This window comes from Mytilus trossulus, chromosome 12 (assembly GCF_036588685.1).
Source record: "Mytilus trossulus isolate FHL-02 chromosome 12, PNRI_Mtr1.1.1.hap1, whole genome shotgun sequence".
Classification (NCBI taxonomy): Eukaryota; Metazoa; Mollusca; class Bivalvia; order Mytilida; family Mytilidae; genus Mytilus; species Mytilus trossulus.
Genome location: NC_086384.1, coordinates 2,839,894 through 2,850,183, shown reverse-complemented (window position 1 = coordinate 2,850,183; position 10,290 = coordinate 2,839,894).

Here is a 10,290-nt window from a genome sequence, read left to right as displayed (position 1 = left end):
CAAAAAGATGTATCTAATATTTTGCTTACAAAAGGTCTGTATCCATGCTTAATTTTATACAAGAAGACACAGCTTAATAAAAATTAAGAAGAAATGTTATACTAAAGAAACTAATCTCCATCAGAGATTAAATGACATGGACATCTATTATCTTTTTTAGTTAGCTGATTTGGTCGTTTTAATAAAGATCAAGTTATTTTGAGTGAAAATATATGCAATCAAATCGGTTTAACCAATTGTCACAAATCGATTTTTTTAATACAAAATTGTCTAACTGGTTTTTATTCTATACAATTGTTGAAAACAAAAGCAATAGTCTTAATTTCCTTATATCTAACTTCAAATTCAACTTTTCGTATCGTTTTTTCAGCTCGATAATATTTTTTTCCAAAAGCTATTTCCAAACATGGACTTGGTTTTCAAAGAAAATGTATACATGAGATATGAAATTCCAAGCCATGAAAACGGAATTCATTCATCTACAAAGGACAAAAACATTTACATTTACAAAGTGTGGAGCGAGACATCAGACGAAACTTTTGTTATCTAAGGAGCTAAAATATGTCGCTGTTGTGTTGAAACACAGACATATCGTTTCAGTAGCTATTAATGAGACACACCACCAGGATTACGTCGATAGGGGGGGGGGGCATATTCGTCTCTTCTTATTTGAGGTATACACATAAAAACCTTTGTATATAAGACACAATGCAAACGAACAAAAGTGTTGAAAATCGAGTCGTAAGACGTTTTCCAAATTGTCTTAGCTGACTTGCTGAGCTTTTTTGTTTATTTAAGTTTTTATCTTTTTATCAAGATACTAAGCAAAAAACGTTCATGCTGCTTTTTTTGTAATATGAAGTTTCTCTCTATCAACTGGTGTTTTCAAGATAATAGTCAAATACGAAAATAGTAAAATTTGTTGTTTAAGGGCAATAACTTGTATACAAAAAATTCTAAAAGTTTTGAAGTACATGGACAACTTGTTTGAGCTCAACATTCTGAACATTTCTGACCTTGTCAGATTTTCTTTATTCATAAAGATTTTAAAATTACACAAAACAAGCATTTTCCCTATATGTTCCTTTTCTTGCCTTGAAAGCAATGTTTGTTGACAGACGAGGTAATTGAAAATCATCTTTTAACTACAGACCCTTGTAAAGAACGAAGCAGAGTTTAGCTTATGTTGGCCTATCAGTTTCAGAGGGTAAGAATTGTATAAGTTAAGAGAAGACGACCTCGGACAACGGACGACAGACGCCGTGCAAGTGGCGAGAAAAGTGCAATCGAACTATTGGGCCAGGTGAGCTTTAAGGAAATATTTTTTTAAGGTTTGTAATAGCATCCTGTATCTTTACAATTCAAAGGTGAAAGACCTTTAAATTTAATTTGTTTTTAACAATTTGCTAATATCAATGACAAACATTTAATATTATTCATGTGAAACAAAATACCAAAATCCCACCAGTTTCATGTTCCTGTTATTAATTATTGTATTCATTTTTTAAACTTTATCAAATTGTTGAAAATTGAATTAGAAGTATTATTTTAAAAGTTTCATTTAACTTTTTGTTTAAGGGGTGTACGAATCGACAAAATATTAAGCAAATATAATAAACTTGAATCATAGGGTCATTTCACTTTTTCGTGAAGAGACCTAATGATTTTGTTTTGTTTAATATCATATTTGTTTGTTTCTTCCTCCGCCAAATCAATTTCTTGCGGTATAAAGTTGATTCGCAAAATGTCAATTATAAAGTAAATGTACCTAACGATTGCTGAATACTGTACCTTTATGTAAATTTTACTATCATACACCATAGGTTGTATCATGCAAGATGTCAAAAGTTTGTATTATGGCCAAAGCAAGCAATAAAATGTATCTCTCAAGCAAATCACATAAAATAACAATTGTATGAATCCTTTACTTTAGTTTTCAAACATTTCGACATTGCGCCGTCGCATCCACTTATGTATTTATGGGCGCTTATATAACATTAAATATACAGAAAGGGATATGATTTAGGCGTAATATAGACATTTTTTATGTCACATTATTATATTTAATCTGTATGCCAATTAAACAAAAATAAAGATACGTTCTAACTACAGGAAGTTTAAAAGATACTACTGAAATGGGAAGAAGATACGTGGTGTATTATTAAACAACAACAACCTCGTAAATATAAATGAACATCGAAGCTTTTCATAACACTAGTATATATTGATAGGGGAATTAGTGAAGGAACCAAAAGACCAAACAAATATATAGGTCAATAATAAAATTGAGAATGAAAATGGGGAATGTGTCAAAGAGACAACAACCCGACCAAATAACAAACAACAGCAGAAGGTCACCAACAGGTCTTCAATGTAGCGTGAAATTCCCGCACCCGGAGGCATCCTTCAGCTAGCCCCTAAACAAATATATACTAGTCCAGTGATAATGAACGCCATACTAATTTCCAAATTGTACACAAGAAACTAATATAAAAATAATACAAGACTAACAAAGGCCAGAGGCTCCTGACTTGGGACAGGCGCAAAAATGCTGCGGGGTTAAACATGTTTGTGAGATCTCAACCCTCCCCCTATACCTCTAACCAATGTAGAAAAATAAACGCATAACAATACGCACATTAAAATTCAGTTCAAGAGAAGTCCGAGTCTGATGTCAGAAGATGTAACTAAAGAAAATAAACAAAATGACAATAACACATAAATAACAACAGACTACTAGCAGTTAACTGACGTCCAGCTCCAGACTTCAATTAAACTGACTGAAAGATTATGATTTCATCATATGAACATCAGGCACAATCCTTCCAATAATAAAATTGAGAATGGAAATGGGGAATGTGTCAAAGAGACAACAACCCGACCAAAATAAAAAAAAAAAACACAACAGCAGAAGGTCACCAACAGGTCTTCAATGTAGCGAGAAATTCCCGCACCCGGAGGCGTCCTTCAGCTGGTCCCTAAACAAATATATACTAGTTCAGTGATAATGAACGCCATACTAATTTCCAAATTGTACACAAGAAACTAAAATTTAAATAATACAAGACTAACAAAGGCCAGAGGCTCCTGACTTGGGACAGGCGCAAAAATGCGGCGGGGTTAAACATGTTTGTGAGATCTCAACCCTCCCCCTATACCTCTAACCAGTGTAGAAAAGTAAAAGCATAACAATACGCACATTAAAATTCAGTTCAAGAGAAGTCCGAGTCTGATGTCAGAAGATGTAACCAAAGAAAATAAACAAAATGACAATAATACATAAATAACAACAGACTACTAGCAGTTAACTGACATGCCAGCTCCAGACTTCAATTAAACTGACTGAAAGATTATGATTTCATCATATGAACATCAGGCACAATCCTTCCCGTAAGGGGTTTAGTATCATACCATCATAACATATATGAGAAGAACATAACCCGTGTCATGCCAACAACTGTTTTTAGAATAAATGTGTTTAGTTCCGACGCAAAGACCTTATCAGTGACTCAATATTAACGCCAAAATATGCAATCTTTAATGACTTGACAACAGTATCGTAATTATATCCATTCTTAATAAGTCTATTCAAAGGTTTTGTAAGTTTATGAGGTGAATACTGACACCTTTGTGCTTTATAAAGAATATTTCCATAAAAAATTGGATGTGAAATACCTGAACGTATAAAAAGTCTGCATGTTGAGCTATATTTACGAATGATGTCTTTATACCGATGATAAAATTTAGTAAATGTTTTGACTAGTTTGTGATATCGAAAACCCTGGTGTAATAATTTTTCAGTAATACATAAATTTCTCTCGTTAAAATCTAAAACATTGTTACATACACGAGCGAATCGTACAAGTTGAGATATATAAACACCGTAAGATGGTGACAAGGGAACGTCACCATCTAAAAACGGATAATTAACGATAGGAAATGAAAAATCATCCCTTTTATCATAAATTTTAGTATTCAGCTTTCCGTTAGTGATATAGATATCAAGATCGAGGAAAGGGCAGTGGTCATTGTTAGTATTAGCTTTATTTAAAGTGAGTTCACCAGGATAAATGTCATTAATATACATACTGAAGTCGTCATTATTGAGAGCCAAAATATCATCCAAATATCTAAAAGTATTATTAAATTTGTTTATCAGATGTTGTTTTGATGGGTCTTTGCTTATTTTTGTCATAAATTGTAACTCGTAACAATACAAAAAGAGGTCCGCAATAAGTGGTGCACAGTTAGTCCCCATTGGAATTCCGATAATCTGACGATATACGGAATCCCCAAAGCGAACAAAAATGTTATCTAGTAAAAATTCAAGGGCATATATAGTATCAAAGCATGTCCAATTAACATAGTTTTTTTGTTTATTGCTACTAAAAAATGACCTAAAAGAGTTTGAACATATATATTCACATTCTGATTTTTTGAATGCCCATTTAATTAGATGTGTGAATTTTTTCTTAATGAGAATGTGAGGCAATGTGGTATACAGGGTAGAAAAATCAAAACTTTGAACAGATTCAAAATCACCAATATAAGCATGCAATTTATCAAGTACTTCCAACGAGTTCTTGACACTCCAAAAGTAATTTATTCCACTATTTTCGAAGGCCTTATTTGAACAATTTATTATAAGGTTTTTAATTGTACCAAGTGTGCTGGTAAGAATAATAGACAATTTAGTAGTTGAACAATGGCTTGAAGACGAAATAAATCTATATTTGTAAGGGGTTTTGTGTAGCTTCGGAAGCCAATACATAGTTGGAACTTTCATTGTATTTGGCTCTGCTTGTAAAGCGGTGGCTAAAAGTTTATGTTTGTTACAGATTTCGTTTTCTGAAAATGGAGTCAGTTGGAATGTTGGTGAATTGGTGATTTCCTTTTTCAGAACCTCGATGTAAAATTTACGTCAAACAATAATAATATTATTAGCAGCTTTATCGGCCGGGACAAAAACAAATTCCTTGGCTAGTTCTTTTAGTTTATGTTTGATACGAGAAATAGGTTTATTGTGGTTATTGTTAATAGTAAAATGTTCTTTAAAATGTTGAATACGTATATCAACTATCTTCATTACTGAATTAAAAAAAGAGTCCAAAGATTTTTTGTCAGCTTTTTCCCGTTTTATCCATTTCATACAGTAAGTAAGGAGTGAGTCGTGGATGATATTACGACACTCATTCCAATTAATAATTGACGGGGGACGATATTTAGGTCCTTTACTGAGAAATGATTTTAACTCTCGGTCTTGAACGATGTTAAGATCTCCTGTTATAACATGGGAAATGGGTCCATAAATATATTCGGAATTACTGCAATTACATGAAGTAGGTGTATTTTCACTGATATTAACATCTTTACACAATTGACTATAATTAAACACAAATTTCCGGGTAGATTTCTTGTAAATATAACAAATAAGAGGTAGCTCAGTATTGTCAAAATATCCAGGAATTTGTTCTTTAACAGAATGGTCGTTAAATATACCGGCAATATTTACAAAATCAAAGCCTTTGTTGACATACTTAATTTTAATAAAATGTTTTTTATGATCTTCAGGGCGATCAATTTTGGGAAATAATTTAGAATAACAATATGCCATAATAATTTGAACAATTTCATACTTAGGACTGCTATATGAAATTGTGTTGCAATCCTCCAAAATTTTATTTAACTTATTAACCGGTAACGAACAGAGTTTTGTTAACAGATAATGTCTGCCGTTGTTTTTTGAAATATAAATAAGGTCCGAAATATTGGTATGATTGGCCCGAAATTTTCTTTGATTGCGATTTGTTCTACAACCGTGAGAACGGTTTTTACGAACAGTTTTAGAAACAATATCCAAAATGTTAACGGAATTGGTTCTAGATATATTACCAATTCCCATGATATTATCATTTAGACCGAGAGGGTAAACTGTCTGTAATTTTTTAATCCAATTTAATTCAATTATTTTCCGTGATCGTACAAACTTTGAATGCGATTCACCAGGCTGCTTATTTACTACTTCTAAAGGTTGAACTGCTAAATATTTAAAAGGATGGTTGTGCTTCTTAAGGTGTTGGTAAATGATACTTTTGAATTTATTAGGTCTTTTAAAACGATACAGATGTTCTTGAGTGCGTTTTGATAAATATCTTCCAGTTTCTCTAACGTACTGAATACCACATCCCGGTTTGTTTCATGTGAGTAAATAAATAATACTGTTTGTTTTTCAAGTAATATCAGTTTCAAAATTTAAAGAAAATGTGCGACCATTAAACGTGGACCTTACCGTATTGTTGGTGGAAAGACGGGGACATGTAAGTCATTTTTTGGCATGACACTTATCGATAGAAGGGTAACCACGATTTTTATTGTTAAAAATGTTAGCGATGGTAGTATTTTTAGATAACCGATTTTGAAAATTGAGACGTGTAGATACCCTTTGAACAAGTTTAGTATTTAGTATTTTTCCGTTTCTTAGTTTCATAATTGTTTTGTTAGTGAATTACATAATAAAGGAGCAAAGATTGGCGTCCAGAATATGAACCAGCATACAATAATTAAGTTAAGTAAAAGTGATAAATTTGTTCGGCTGAAAATGTCGAACGCTATCAGTATTAATTACCCGAAAAAGATAGTGTATATCAGGGTATGACTGATGGCTGACCAATTAGTAGAATGGGGCTGAATATTGAAATACTACTTTTTGATAAACATTCCTAAAGTAATGAACTAGAGAAGTTCTCGCTCGGACACACACTCCATAATCTAGTATATTATAAGCTTGTTTTCGAGACATAAGCCATTCAATTGTTGGTGGGAAAATGTTCTTTCTTAATTTTTCATAACTTTAACATTGACAAAATTTAGTTTTCAGACTACTAAAAATAACAAAGATTGTAATAGACATTTACAGAAGATTTATAATTGTAAAAGACTTATAAAAAGAAAAATGGGGTCAATAGGCATTTGTTAAGGCATTCAAAAAATTTGTAGAAACTTTCGTGCTGATTATGTTTTTATGTAAAGTTTCTCTCTTTTATTAATAAAGTAAAAATGTATTAGTAATACAAATAATAATGATAATATCTTTATTTAGAGATAGTAACGCATTTGGATTACACACAAATGTTCAATAAGGCTCTCTTAATACACTATTAATTACATTAAATAAAAACAATACATATTCAATAATAATGATAAACAGAGATTAAATACAATTTAAAAATACAATAAATAAGTATAATATGGCATTACTGTACAAATATCATGATAATGTTAAAGGTACACAGATTTGTAGTTTTGTTAAAATTCTGAAACTTTATTTTATTTTATTTTTGAACTAGGAAAAACATTCAATACTTTAGGTCCAGTGTTCGAAAAACTAGACTTATACAACGCTGTATTTGGTTTTGGAATTATAGAATTATCTGAGGATGAAAATCTCGTATGTATTTTTGGTTTGCAGAATCTGAAACAATAAGACTGTACATGTATTCTGACGATAAGCAATGTTTTGTCTTATATTATGGATTAGTAAATATTTATGATAAAGTATTTTTTGTGTGATCGGCACAATGTTACATTCGTGAAATAATTCGCTTGAAGGTTTGCTGCCTTTTTTTTGCAGTTTTAGTAAACTATCTAAAAAAAATGTTATAATAAAACTTTACGACAAAAGAGATGATTTCAGCTTTCCAATTGGGATCGAACTTTCCATTTCTAAGTAGCAACATTCCAGCAGCACCTGCATACGGGGTATATATCTCCCAATTGATACGATATTCCCGTGCTTGCATTTCCTATCATGATTTTCTTGATAGAGGGTTGCTGCTCACAAGGAAGCTTTTAAACCAAGAGTTTCAAATGTGAAGTTGAAATCATCCCTTCGTAAATTTTACGGACGCCAATACGAGTTGGTTGACCGTTATGGAATAACCGTTTAACAAATGATATCGGATATATTCCTTACGTCGTCACTACAACCCCCTTCCCTTTCGTGAATGTGACCTTCCAAATAAGACTATTTACCGGATTTGATATCGCATAAGCAACATGACGTGTGCCACATATGGAGCAGAATCTGCTTACCCTTCCAGAGCACCTGAGATCACCCCTAGGTTTTGGTTGGGTTCGTGTTGTTTATTCTTTGGTTTTCTATGTTGTGTCATGTGTACTATTGTTTGTCTGTTTGTCTTTTTCGTTTTTAGCCATGGCGTTGTCAGTTTGTTTTAGATTTATGAGTTTGACTGTCCCTTTGGTATCTTTCGTCCCTCTTCTATTATTCCAGAGACTAACATGCTGTGTCATGTGTTTCCCTCTTGTCCCATATTGAGCATTAAATTAAAAATCCAAGTGAGGTAAAACGCAATCTCGATACCCTTGTATTGATTTTGACCGTTTTTTTTTATAAATTTGGTCAATTAGATTTATAGGGGAGATTTTTTGTAAAAGTTTACGATCGGCAATAGACGACGACGACGACGGACGACGCTCGCCAAGTTACGAGAAAAGCTCAAATTACCTATTTGACATAATAAGAAAATACATAAGTTATCGGTAGATGCCACTGCTGGTGGACGTTTTGTCCCCGAGGTTATCACCAGCCCAGTAGTCAACACTCCGGTGTTGACATGAATATCAATAATGTGGTAATTTTTTCTAGATTTCCTGTTTACAAAACTTTGCATATGTCGAAACACTAAGGAATTTCTTATCCAGACATAGAATACCTTAGCCGTATTTGACATAACGTTTTGGAATTTTGGATCCTCAATGCTCTTCAACTTTTTACTTGATTGGCTTTATAAATATTTTAATATGAGCGTCACTGATGAGTCGTATGTAGACGAAACGCGCGTCTGGCGTACTAGATTATAATTCTGGTACCTTTGATAACTTTTATTGAATGTTTGTACTATCTGTATAATTCATAGGCGAATGACCTTTAAATGTTGTTTTTTTTTCTAACAATTTTAAAATATCAATGTAAAACATTTAAAATCATTCATGTGAAACAAAATACTAAAATCCCAACATTTTCGTGTTCCTGTTAATAAGTATTGAATTAATTTTTTAATTTTATCAAGTTTTTTCGATTTTGAATTTTCAAAATTGTCAACAGTTTTTATATGGATATATTTTGAGGAGTGTACGAATCGATAGCATTTTAAGGTTCATTCAATATACAACCTTAATAATGCATGCTATAAACGGCTTTATAGTAAAAGTATAAAGCAAAAGCTTGAACCTTGCTACAGGAAGTTAAAAGATCGTAATTTAGCTAGAAGTAAAAACCTGGGATATTATTTAATAACAGAAACCTCACAAAAATAAAAGAACAATGTATTTATTGTTTATGCAAAAACAATGAGATTGTTGATATTAAAGAACACTTGTTTATAACGTAATCGAAAATGTAATTTAATCACATATATTTAATATACTACGAGTGTGTGAATTTATCCTCTTAATCCTTAAAATATAAATATTATAATTTTGTATGCTTTAGTAAGTGAATTATTAATAGATTATTAATATAAATTATAATTATTTTTATATCAATTTTGAAAATTATTTATTATCAATACGCTTAGTAATTTATTGGAAAGACATTCGCATAAATTTTCTTATAAATCCATGTTAATATTTGAAAATCTGAAGAACTTGCGACAGATTTATGATATCTTTGATACGATCATTCTAAGATAGATTCGAGTCGAAATCTGAGATATGTCCTAGAATAGTCATACGATGATTATAAGACATGCCCTAATATATATCTTATGACAGGTCGTAGAATACCTACGTGAAACCAGCCCTAGTTTTTTTATTTTTTATTTTCAAGTGAATTTATACTAGAAAATGATTTTAGAAATGGAAATTTTTCTTTGAAGTTTAACAAAGCAAAATGAAATGACAATAGGCAATACATTCTATGTGACAGATGTGGTAAAATATATTTAGATCCAATAGTTCACACTATTTCTTCGTGTGACTATCTTGACGAAACACGTAAGAACTTTTGGTGTGAAATTATAAACATCGATCCAATTACTTTTAGTATCTTCCTATCAAACATGTCGGATGAAGAACTATTTCATTATTTACTTTCTTGCGATTCGGACAATTTTCTACTAGAAACCGACCAACTAGAGACATTCCAAGCTATATGCGTTCGATATATCCATAAATTTGGGACTTTACTACAAGATTAATATAACTGTAATATCCGTTACTGACAATTACTCACTTCAACTGATCATGACATTTTCTGATTTAATTTAATTG